At 43.1% G+C, this 13,151-nt stretch overlaps 1 protein-coding gene across 1 annotated transcript in view; it reads left to right on the top strand.

Moving 5' to 3' along the window:
* Positions 1–12,948: 12,948 nt before the first annotated feature.
* The window catches only part of MAPK6 (mitogen-activated protein kinase 6), a 42,617-nt gene continuing 42,414 nt past the window's right edge, over positions 12,949–13,151 (top strand). Inside the window, exon 1 of the mRNA XM_006831638.1 lies at positions 12,949–13,103. The gene's annotated coding sequence lies outside the window, so the exon portion shown is untranslated. The remainder of the gene's footprint in view (positions 13,104–13,151) is intronic.

The raw sequence follows: 13,151 nt of genomic DNA, 5'->3' as shown, positions 1-13,151 counted from the left end.
GTTCAAGTTCACAAGATGCTCATCAGAAACCCTATACAGGATCGCTATGGGTTGGAATGAACTTGATGGCACTTAACAACAACAATTGGCCTTATTTCCTCTGTTTACACATGTGCTCCATTACTCCATCTAACTTCATTGAAAAGCACAAGTTGAAAGATAAAATTATTAGGAAGTTCAAGATGGTGAGAGTAGAGCATTAAACTAAGCATGGGATCTTTCTGAGCACTGGGTATGATGGTCCAGGGCTTAGGGGTTAAGGCAGAGGCCTGTGGCAGCCTGGGGTGGACATAAGAAAAGAAAAAAACTGCCACTAAGATGAGTAGACAGATCTGAGGCTTCCTGAGCTCCCCACCATAGACCATATTCCTTCCACAACTTCCCACCTAGGAGATTGTCAGGTACAGTGAAGACAGCAGAGGTGGGTACCAAACAGCAGCATCTGGGGATGGTAACATCTTTAGGGAAGGGTGCGCCAGTGATGCCAACTACCAAAGTAACAGCTGACAGAGTATTAGTTAAATATAAGACAAGAAAGGGGATTGTAAAGGACAGACCAACTAAACCATGCTCTATACTAGTTATGGAATTCTCGTGTGGTCCTATAGAATAAGCACTGGACTGCTGACCACAAGGTTGTGGCTCAAACCCACCAGCCCCTCCTTAGCTATAAGTCAGAACCAACTCCATGGCAACATGGAACAGTCAGGAATCAATAATAAACAATATAAACAAATCTTTAGTAGAGAGTTATAGATAGCTAATACCTTCTTCCTCAAAGGAGTGGCTCGTTTGACTATTGGAGTATGGAGGCGAATGCAATGACCTTGAGTAGTGAGAGCTGCTTTCTCCCCACAATTCAAAATATTTATCACACCCTGAGGATGGACTGAGGGACATCGGGGCTCCTCTTTCCTTTCATTTACAGTGGTCATGGCAGAGGCCCAGCGTATTGTTAAAAACTGGGGATAGTTATTGGGAAACTTTGTGGTCTCAGGAGATTCAAGTTTCAAAAATAGGGACTATCTCTAGAAATTAGGAGCTTCTCTTTCCTCAGGCCAATGGGGCTCCCACAATAGGAGAAGTCAGTTGTTAAATACCGTGGGGTCAGTTCCGACTCATAGTGACCCTGCACAGGGTTTCCTAGGCTGTAAATCTTTATGGGAGCTGAATGCCTCATCTTTCTCCTGCAGAACTACTGGTAGTTTCGAACTGCTGACCTTGAGGTTGGCAGCCCGACTGGTAACCACTATGCTACCAGAGCTCCTTATAGAAGATGTCAGGGCAGAGTGCAAATAAGACAACCCTTTGACCAAATCTCCCTGAGGCCACAAAGTGTCACTATCTCTGAGCTACTTTTAAAAAACTGTGTGTGTCAAATATATATATATATATATATATTCCCCTCCACCACAGAGGGTATTTGTATATGGGTATTTACCTTTGTTGCAAATACTTTCAGGAATGTGGTAGAACGTACAAAGGACAAAGTTATGAAAACTTCTTAGACATTACTAAACGCCTTGAGGGAATGAGTTGCTGGGTCTGAGGGCTCAGGACTATAGTCTCAAGGGACACTGTGGTCAACTGGCATACACAGTCTACAAAGACAATGTTCTATACATCCTACTTACACTCATGAACAGCCACCTAAGACATGACTATTGGTCTCTCCCTATACGGAGGAAAGAAGAGTGATAAAAATTGAAGATGTTTGGAAACAACTAGTCCAATGGGCTAATCACACAAACATCAGCCTCCATGACTAAGAACTAGATGATACCTGGCTGCCACTACCAACAGCCCTGAAAAGGATCACTTTAGAAGGTCCTGGATAGAGTGGATAAAATGTGGACCAAAACTCAAAATTATATGTACATAAGACCAGGCTTAATGGTCAGAGACTGGTAGAACCCCAACACTATAGTCCTTGGTCACCCTTCAGATCTGAAACTGAACTCAACCCATCACTCAGTTTTTAGACAAGCAATAGATAGGCACATTGTTGTTAAATGTTGTTGAGACACTTCTGATTCATAGCAACCTTGCATAGAGTTTCTGAGCAGCAGCTGGTGGATCTGAACTGCTGACCTTGTGGTTAGCAGTCCAATGCTTATCCAACAGGAGGACTCTGCTGATAGGCATATGTTGTTGTTATTTTACGTGCCTTTGAGTCAATTCTGACCCATAGTGACTTTGTACAGGATTCCAAGGAGCAGCTGGTGGGTTTGAACCACCGACCTTGTGGTTCACAGTCCAGTGCTTAGGCTACAGTGCCAGACTAGGAGTCTGATAGGCATATAGAGGGGAAAAAAAACACTAGTGAGGTACACACATCATAAAGTGGTCAACCATTCAAGATCAACAGGGCAGCATTTACCCAAGGACAAAGTTCAGAAGGATTAGGACAAAACGGAGGAACAGAAATAAACACACAAAGAAAGTGGGATAAGTAAGGTTACCTGGAGGGGACTGCAGTCACCGAGATGAAACGAAGTCTATGATTTGTTGAATGTAAAACTGATGATCTGCTCTGTAAACCTTCACTCCACAATAAAAAGTAAAAAATGAAACAAAAAAATCTGTGTATATAGGGTGGGGGAGAATGGATAGGTGTGGCACTGTAGGATAAGCACTGGACTGCTAACCACAAGGTTGGCAGTTCAAACCCACCAGCCACTCTTTGGAAAACCTATACAGGGTCACTATGAGTTGGGACAAACTCAAAGGCATTTAACAACAACAATAGTTTAATTCTACAATTTCTACATATATGCGTGGCTTCTGAAAAATACTGTTTTCTAGGGCACATAGAGGCAGAGTCTTAGATTTTTAAATGATTGGTTTTATAAAATTATTTCAATAGTTATTTCCCAATCCATTTAGGTGTTTATGTTATATAACCATTATTCAAAAGTAAGTATATGCATTTTTGTTTCAGAAATTTTTTACAAGGAAAGTCAAATATAATTTTATCTGTTATTGCAGCTTTTCTATAAAATCCCATAATAGGACCAAACATTTATTACTACCTGAGAAAGTTATAAAGTGTACATAAAGCATTTGGAGTCCCTGGGTGGCACAAATGGTTAAGTGCTTGACTAGTAGCACAAAGGTTGGTGGTTCAAACCCACCCAGAGACATTTCAACAGTTAGGCCTACAGATCTGCTTCCAAAAGGTCACAGCCTTGAAAATCCTGTGGAGTAGCTCTACTCACATACAACTGTGATGGATTGATTTTGTTGGCTGTAAACATTCTTTTAATAATCTTGACAATCTAGTAGAAAGTTTTTGTTTACAAATTAAATTACAGTCTGTCCTAGAAATGTCTAAGAGATCAGCCCTTGTAATTAAGAGCATTAAAAAAAAAAAAGCATAAAGATGGAGTGACCACCTCCTCCCACCAACTCCCCACCCCCAGCTAGTCCTTTTATAGACTCCATGACAGGGGTCATTGTGTTCTGACTGAATGCATCCAGAGATGTAGAGCTCACGTCACCAGGAAGTCCTGTCCACTGTGGCTCAGTTCCAATATCCAAAACTGGCCTTTCTTACACTGAGCCAAAGTCTTCTTCTAGGTATCAGTCCCCCCAGTGGTCTTAGATTTGAACTCTGAATTAGATTAATCAAGTCTCCTTGGCATAACACCACTGAACATGTTTATATCAGCTAGCAAATCTCTCTCCTGCAGACCCAATCCCCTCTTTTCTTCAGAGAACATGGTCTCCATACCCTCCTGGATATCTCTTGTTAATGAACTCTATCTAGTTTGTTACGTGCAGTTGTTTTGTGGTACTTATCTTTGAACGCATAAATTCAGAAACTCTGAACTGACTAGCACAAGGCCGCTACTCCCTACAACTTGGACAGTTTTCTATTAACACAGTCTATATTTTGTTAGTTTTTTTAGTACCTGCTCACACTGTATAAATATCTATGAGTTACTGTCACATTATCAGGTCTAGCTGGCCTTTTTCAAAGGATTTTTCTAGAGAAAGATATGGCATATTTATTGCATTCAAATTTCACCTTAAAAAAAAAAGGTATGACCCATGAAAAGGCTTTCTGCTCCCCCAAATATTTACAGACTCAGAAATCCTATACAGGGTCACTATGAATCAGAACCTACTCAACAGTATTTAACAACAATCATATGCCACAGACTGCAAGAAGAACAAATAAATCTGTATTGGAAAAACTACAGTCAGATGTTCCTTAGAAGTCAGGATGGTGAGACATGTCAAATACTTCAGATATTATCAGGAGGGACCAGTCCCTAGAGAAGGACATCATGCTTGGTAAAGTGGAGGGTCAGTGAAAAAGAGGGAGACTCCCAACAAGATGGATTGGCACAGTAGCAGCAATGGACTCAAGCATATCAACTGTGAAGATGGCACAGGACCGGCCAGTGTTTTGTTCTGTTGCACATAGGGTCACTATGAGTTAGAGCCCACTCGATGGCACCTAGTAACATCATATTCCAGTTTCTCTGAGTAAATATGTTCAGCTGCTAACAGAATGATTGAAGGTTAGAGTCCACCCACTAGAGTCCAGTGACCAACTTCAGGAAAAATCAGCCATTGAAAACCCTATGGGACACAGTTCTGCTCTGATACACATGAGGTTGCCATGAGAAGGAATTGACTCAAGGACAACTGCTTTTGTTTTTAATTTGATAAGTATTGTAATTTGAGGCATCAATTTAAAAATTAGGACTGGACAAAAGCAGGGATAAGCCTGTATGGCTTTTTTTGAGAACTCCCTCAAGATAAGCATCACTCAATTAATCAGCACTCTCTTCCTCTGAGCATAATCTAAGACATCTCTATTTTATCCACAAAGTTTTCTGCCTTTCTAAATGACCAATATCCTGGTTCAGCACTGTAATAGTCCTATCAAGAAAGGAAGCGGTATTTTTTTGTAATGACTTACTTGAATGGAATCCATGATGATTCCTTGTAATGGCTACATTTCCCCTATAAGTTTTTATACAATATGTTCAATGGTTTATTTTAGAAAATTTCCAGCTATTGGCATCTTGCTTAGTAGATTATATTGCTAAATTCTATTTCTCCTTCCATATATAAAATAACAATTAGTATTTAGCAGTTTATCTTCATGAGAGGATGACAATCAAATTGGAAAAAGATAAAACAAACATCCTAAAGAGGGAATTTAATACAAGTAACATGGGAACAAATGGAATTATTCAAGATTTACCCTTGCTCAGCCAAGGATTTAACCAAGTTCAGTGGAGTCTGCACCAAGGACATCTCGATTCATCCTGTCCTTTTTATGCTCGCCAGTTGCAACAACCAATTAGAAGCTGTCTTCTTATGCTTAAACCAGTTAGGATTGGCTTTTCTGTCACTTACAATAGAAAGACTTCCGATTCATACAAGAGTGGGAAAGGGTGGATCCTCAAAGGAAATCAGTGTACTATTATTACCAGAATAAGGGAAATTTATGCAGGTTAGGAAAAAAAAAAACCAACCCAATGGATTCTCTTAACCTCTCCCTGTCTCCAATCTCTTGCACATTCAATTTAGCCTTCTCATTACTGATAGAGTTATCTTTTTAAATGTTATAAGGAGTCCCTGAATTATGACATATTGGAGTTATGATGAACTGCACTCATAACTGTCTATTTTTTCCCATTGTACATCTTACTGGTAATACATTGTAAATCCAGTGCTGCAGCATGTAATTTGCTGAGGCTACATTTTCAGATGTTTACTTGCAGATGTTCAAAGATTGGATCTACAAAGATAATGATATTAAAAGCAATAATAATTAAAAAAAAGAGGTATTCAATTTACATCAGAACTGAAGTCTCCTGAACAGAACCCCATCATAAATCAAAGACTTAATTTGATTAGTTGTTTCACCTAAATTTATTTCTTACTGCCTTTAGAATAAGATCCTAAAGTTGTGTCTTTACAACCAAGGCCTTTTTAATCTAGCACTAACTTGTTTGCATTCCCCCAGGCACCCCATGAACTTGCTACACCAGACTTCTATTCTCCAGGAGGGCCCTACATGCTCATATCTTTGTACACGCTGCTGTTTCATTTGGATAACATCTTCCTGTATTATTTGATGGGATTCAGCCCAGCTCAAATGCTCTCTTCCAGTCAGAGCTTTTCTGAGGTCTCTGTTGTTGTGTGTCTTCAAGTCCGTTCCAACTCACATTGACTGTCCTAGTTCCCTTGTGCTTCTCTTAACAGAAATACCCCCAGTGGATGGTTTTAGCAAACAGATGTTTATTCTCTCACAGTTTAGGAGGCTAGGAGTTAGAATTCACGGTGCCAGCTTTATTGGAAAGCATTTTCTCTCTGTTATAGTTTAGGAGGAAGGTCCTTGACTCCTTGTTACATCTGGTGGCTCAGTATTCCTTGGAGATCTCTATGTGTCTTCTATCAGTCTTCCTCTGGATCTAGCATGTTCTTAGCACAGGCAGCAAGGCCCAAAGGACTTGCTCCACTCTGGCTCTTCTTACTTGATGGTGGTAGGCCCCTTCCCTCTCTGCTCACTTCAGTTGCCTTTTACCTCTTGTAAGATGAAAGGTGCTACAGGTCACCTTTTATCTTAAAAGTCCTGGTGTGGCGCAGTGGGTTAATGCGTCAGACTGCAAAGCTGTTGGAACTGCAAGGTTGGCGGTTCAAGCTCACCACCTGCTCCTCGGAAACCCTATACGGGGTGGGTTAGTCGCTATGGGTTGGGATCTATTCGAGGGCACTTAACCACAACACAGGCCACACTCCAGGGAAACGCCCCTTACACTGGATCAGGTTTCTGACTGGGATCAGGTGTTACATTCCACCCTTAATCCTCTTACACCTGACTGTTTTAGCACATGTGATCACATCCTGGGGATCATTATGTAACTGCCAAGCCACTGAGAATCATGGCCCAGATTCTGACACATATTGGGGGGGGATACAATTCATGGCATTCCAACCTTTGTTCCCCATCAAAGAAACCTTACATGACAGTGTAGAACTGCCCTACTCTAAGGTTTCTTAGGCTGAAATCTTTATGGGAAGACCTCACCAGGTCTTCTCTCCCTCAGAGGCTTGTAGATCTAAATGTCAACCATTGTTAGCAGCTGAGCACTTACCCATTGTGCCTCCTTGGCTTTTCCCTAGCTCTCAACTGTTCCTTCTTTTAGGCTCCAACAAGTGCAGATCATTTGTATCTATGCCCGCCCAGGAAGTGCTTATCTGCTTTCTGATAGTTATGTTTCCTTACCTATATCCCTATAACATGGTGGTGGTTATGTGCCATGGAGTCAGTTCCGACTCATAGTGACCCTGAACATGGTTTCTGAGGCTGTAAATCTTTACCGCAGCAGAAAGCCTCATTTTTCTCCTGCGGAACAGCTGATAGTTGCGAACTGCTGACCTTGCAGTTCGTAGCCCGATTCGTAGCCACTACGCTACCAGAGCTCCTTAAAATCAAAATCAGTTGCTATGAAGTTGATTCCAACTCATGGTGATCGCAGGTGCTTCAGAGTGGAACTGCTTCATGTAGTTTTTATGGGTAGGACCTTTCAGAAGCTGGCTGCCAGGCCTTTCTTCCGAGGCACCTTTGGATGAATTGCAATTTGTACCACTCGGGGTACAACCTGTTTGGATGTGACTCATAGCAATAAATAGGGAGTACATTGGACTGTGAACCATGAGGTTGGCAGTCCAAATCCACCAGCCACTCCATGGGAGAAAGATGATGCTTTTTGTTCCCACAAAGAATTAGTCTCAGAAACCCTATACGGGGTGCTATGAGTTGGAACTGACTTGATGACACTTAACAATAGCCACAACATAGCAATAAACAGAAATATATTTTATATTGAGCCCCAAGAGGTTGGTTTGAACCCACCAACTATTCTGAGGGAGAAAGCTACGGTAGTCTGCTTCTGTAAAGATTACATCCTTGAAAACCCTTTGGGGGACTTCTACTCTGTCCTTTTAGGGTTGCTATGAGTCAAAGTCAAGTTGATGGACTTGGGTTTCGTTGCGGGTTTTTTTTTTTTGAGGGAAGCTACAATGTTTGGCAGGAATTCTGGTAGCATAGTGGTTACGAATCGGGCTGCTAACCTCAAGGTCAGCAGTTCGAAACTACCAGCTGTTTCATGGGAGAAAGATGAGGCTTTCTGCTCCCGTAAAGATATGCAGCCTCGGAAACCCTGTACAGGGTCGCTATGAGTCGGTATCAACTCCACGGTACTTAACAACAACAACAACCAATACTTGTTATTTATGCTTTTCCACCACTACCCCCCTTTCAGAGAAGCAAATAGTTCCGGTAGAGTAGGAGAAAAAGGTATCCTATGAATCTGAGGAGAGCCTAGAGCAAGAACAGAGATAAACAGAGGTCTCAGGTAAGGTACTCTCATTGCAGAAGGACTGAATCCACACATTAGAAATATTGCAATGGAATAAACTTTCCTTTTCACTTGGTTTTATCTACTCTCTACCTCCTCCTTCACACCTGGTACTCTGATGGTATGTTATCAATTTTAAGAAGCACTGTCTCTAATATCGCTGAACTGAGAATATGACAGTGAGGTATCAAGGAACCCTGGCAGCATAGTGGATTACAGGCTGGGCTTCTAACCACATGGTGAGTAGTTCAAATCTACCTGTTGCTCCATGGGAGAAAGATGAGGATTTCTGCTCCCATAAAGATTTACAGCCTTGAGAACCCTATTCAGAGTCGCTTTGAGTCGGAACCAACTCGGTGGCACACAACCAATGGGGTATCATCATATTTTGAGTTTTCTTTTTCTTAATAGTACATAAAATAATGGTGTGCCTCATAAGAGATGGCATTTCAAATTTATTGGAAAACGGTTCTGTCTTAGTTACATAGTGCTACTCTAACAGAAATATGACAAGTGGATGGCTTTAACAGACAGAAATTACTCTCTCAGAATTCAGGAGGCTGGGTCTGTGAATGCAAGGCACCGTGCGTCTGTCCTTGAGTCCTGTCAAGGTCTGTGGGCCCAGCGTTTCTTGGAGCTCTCCACGTGCCTTGGTATCAGTCTTTCCCTGCATCTAGGAGGTTGTGTGGTGCTGTAGGCTAAGCACTGGACTGCTAGCCACAAGGATGGTGGTTCAACCCCACCAGCCACTTTGCAGAAACCTAACACAGGGTCACTGTGAGTAGAACTGGCTCCGTGGCATTAAATAACAAGAGGTTCTCAGCACAGAAACCCTGAGTCCAAAGGGCTTTGCATTGTGCTCCTGGTGACCCTTCTTTATTGGTGGTAGTCAGGCCCTTCCTTCTCCGCTTCCCTCTCAGTCTCCTTCTGAGTCACGGCCCAGGCAAGTAGTTAACACAAGATTTTGGGGGGACATAACCCAATTCATGACAGGTACAGAGGCAAAAGTTTCACAAAGCAATATTAACCTTATTATGAGTGGTGTTCTCTGATTTATTATTTTACTCTATTTCATTAAGAAAAAATACAGGTCAGTCCAGCAAAATGATTTCACTACAATAACCTGCAGTTTGAAAAACTACTGAAAACAGAAACCATTTAGCAGTAGCCTGCTGGGTTGGGAAACGTCCGGCCTGTGAGCCTCATCATTTGGTCTGGACCTGTCAAGGCAATCGCAGTTCCAACCATCCCAGTGTTATTGTTAGGTTCCAACTCATAGCAACCCTGTATAGGGTTTCCAAGGAGCAGCTGGTGAGTTTGAACCACTGACCTTATAATTCAAACCGACTTGAGGTCCAGTGCTTATCCTAAGGTACCACACCAGGAGTCCAACCATCACATTGTTGTTAAGGATCATCCAGTCATTTCTAACTCATAGTAACACTGTAGAGGGTTTGCGAGGAGCACCTGGTGAATTTGAACCCCAACTTTGCAATTCAAATCAACCTTGCAGTCCAGTGCTTTATCCTGAAGCACCACACCAGGACTCCAACCATCACTTTGCTGTTGTTGTTGTTAAGTGCTGTTGAGTCAGCTCGACTCATGGTAATCATCACATTGTTGTTAAGTGCCATCGAGTTGGTTCTGACCCATAGCGACCCTGAATAGGGTTTCCAAAGAGCAGCTGGTGAGCTTGAAGCGCCGACCTTGCAGTTCAAATGGCTTTGCAGTCTGGCGCATTAACCCACAGTGCCATACCAGGACCAAATAGAGCAGGCTAATTTTTAACTTGATAATTTTATATGGCCTGCAAATGATGTTATAAATTTTGGCAGAAAAAAGGTTCTCCACCCCTGGTTTACAGCCTCAACATAGGAATAAGAAGACTTGTAACATGACTTTACAATTCTACTGCCCGCATAAATAGTACTTTAATTCTGCGAAGATAAAGTTGCAAATAATTTTAATGTGGTTTCAAGTACTTCCTAAAAATTCATTTATCTAAACAAAAGACTGAACTAGCTTTCATCAAGGTAAATAGCTCCCTTCCTTGTTGCTGTTAACTACAGTGGAGTCTGCTGTGACTCATAGGAACCTTGCACAGGGTTTCCGAGGCTATAAATCTTTATGGGCATTATCTTTCTCCCTGCCTCATCTTTCTCCCGCGGAGCCGCTGGTAGTTTCAAACTGCTGATTTTGAGGTCGGCAGCCCGACTCTTCCTTAGCACAGGGTTAAGTACTCACCTGCTAACCAAACTGTGGCCATTTGAACCCACCAGCAACAGCTCCCCTGAAAAAAGATGTGGCAGTCTCCTAGAAGTCGAAATTGACTCCTTGGCAATGAGTTGGTTTCGTTTGCTTTAACTTGGTTTAAACACCTGTTTACTTTTCTAGGCTTGTTTCAAAACTCTCCCCTCCCTAAACCATATCACAAATGTAGCCTAACCCTAATCAGGCCCATTCATTGATAAAACCTGATAGTCAAAATCTTTTAAAATATCTTACTCTTGGAACTCTCTATATATTTTGGAGTGGTCTCTCATACTGTTTTCTAAAAGCAAAATGGGGGAGGGGGGTGTCCAAAAAGTTCGTAGAAAAATTCGTCTTTCTCCAAACTTTCTGAAGCTCCCTTATACTTGGCTTTGCTTGATTCACAGGTTATTTTCATGGTATTTGCTGAAGTCAGCAGTTCATTGTACATTATAAACTGTGTGAGGGAAAGCTGGGGGCCTGGTGGCACAGTGGTTAAGTGCTTGGCTGCTCACGGAAGTCAATGGTTTGAACCTCCAACTATTCTGAGGGAGAAAGATGTTGCAGTTTTCTTCAGTAAAGATTACAGTCTTGGAAACCCTATGGGGAAGTTCTCTGTCCTATTAGGGTTGCTATGAATCACAGTCAACTCAAGGGACGTGGGTTTAGTTTTGGGGTTTTTTGAGGGAATGTACAGTGTTTGTTACTGATGCTTCCACCTCTCCGTTTCACAGGAAATCAAATGTTGATGGAGGAGAACACAAAGTTCCAGTAGAGTGGGAGTAAAGGTGTCCTACAAATCTAAGGGGAGCCAAGAGCAAGAACAGGGATAAATAGAGGTCACAGGAAAGGAAGTTTAGTTGCAGAGGGGGCTGAATCCCCAAGTTTAAAGTCTTGCAGTTGGGACTACTTTCCCGTTCTCTTGGTTTTATCCACTCTCCACCTCCTTCTCCATATCTGGTACTCAGATGGTACTATTTTAAGTATGAAAAGCATAAACCACTGAAGTCAACTTCAAGTCACCCAGTGGTATTTGAATTAAATGGAAGATGTGCATAATAAGAATGAATATCAGACTGCAGTCTGCCTCTCATCAGGAACTCGATTAGATTAATGAAGAAGAAACACCAAGTTGACCTTAAATACATTCTGAAACTTCACATAAATACTAGCAAAGCTCCTTTGATTCAGTAGACCATGGTAAGTAAAATAAATTTGCTTTTCAGCCAAGAAGGACCAGTCCACCTTCCATGACATCTCATAATACCAGTACCACCTGATGTGCAACTGATTCCTTCCTACACATGGAGTCCCCGAGTGCAGTGGTGGCTGACCCAGTGAAAAACAAGGAAACTTGTTTATTTACTAATCGGTAGTGGAGAGTTTCACATGTTTTTCACCATAAGCATGGGGGCTTACTTGTGTTTATTTACTAATCGGCTTATCTTGTTTAGGTAAACTGACAATTTGACAATGCCCATCAGATAAGCACTGAACTGCTAACCACAAGGGTCAGCGGTTCAAACCCACCAGCCCCTCTCAGAATCCCTATAGAGTCCAGGAACCGACTGGAAGGCACACAACAATAACACGTGGGTCTGAGGAGAACTGTGCTCCATGGGGTTGTCAAGGACTGATTTTTCTGAAGTAGACTGCCAGGCCTTTCTTCTGACGCGCTTCAGGATGGGCTCCACCTCTTGATTTCGGTTCAGCCTTTCAAATGGTCTACTCCCAGTACCTGCACCCAGCCAAGTCCTCTCCCTTGTCTTGCTCACACTAGTCCAAATGCAGGACACCATCCCCCTCACTTCATTTAGTCTAACGGCTCCTTTTTGCTCTAGCCTTCCACCTCCTTCTGACAGAATCCATAACCTTTCTCAGTACTTGGCCTCTAATCCGTTTGCTTTGTACTTTAGCTGTTACATCCAGTCCATCCATCTTGAGGTCCAATCTTCTTGCTCCCGTCCAGTCCCTGAAAGCAGGACGAAGGTCAATTTCTCTCCATAGGCCAATGCCTCGCACATAGTAGGTATTCAGTAAACGTTCGCAAGTAGTTTGGTTACTTCATGCCCTAGGCCGGGACAGAAGGGAGAGCAGAGAGAGGCCAGCAGCTCGGCTTCCTGGCCAACCTACAGCCACAGCCCACCAGAGGCGGAGGACGAGCTCCCGCCCACTCTGGTCGCCCCCGTGGTGCGCAGAGCCCAGTCACGGGCGTTGGAAATTCCGGCGCGTGCAGGAGCTCGGGGCCAGGCGGGGGCGGGGGAACCCGTGGAGTGAGCCTGTGACGTGACGGGGGCGTAACTCCTGGAGGCCCCTCCCTCTCTCGCGGGTCGGGGTTACATGGCGGCGACTGCGGCAAAGCGAGAGCCTCGGAGACGCCGCTGCCGCCAGCATAGCAGGAGACCGGAGCCGATCCTGGGGGCTGTCCGCAGGCCCCGCACTCCCCCGATGAGTCGGAGAAGTCCCGTGAGTGTGTGTGTGTGTACGTGTGTGGAGCGGGCCGGCGGGGCGCCC

This window comes from Chrysochloris asiatica, unplaced genomic scaffold (genome assembly GCF_000296735.1).
Source record: "Chrysochloris asiatica unplaced genomic scaffold, ChrAsi1.0 scaffold00004, whole genome shotgun sequence".
In the NCBI taxonomy this organism is placed as follows: domain Eukaryota; kingdom Metazoa; phylum Chordata; class Mammalia; order Afrosoricida; family Chrysochloridae; genus Chrysochloris; species Chrysochloris asiatica.
The sequence above is the reverse complement of the archived record's forward strand: the minus strand, read 5'-3'. Positions and strand labels throughout refer to the sequence as shown.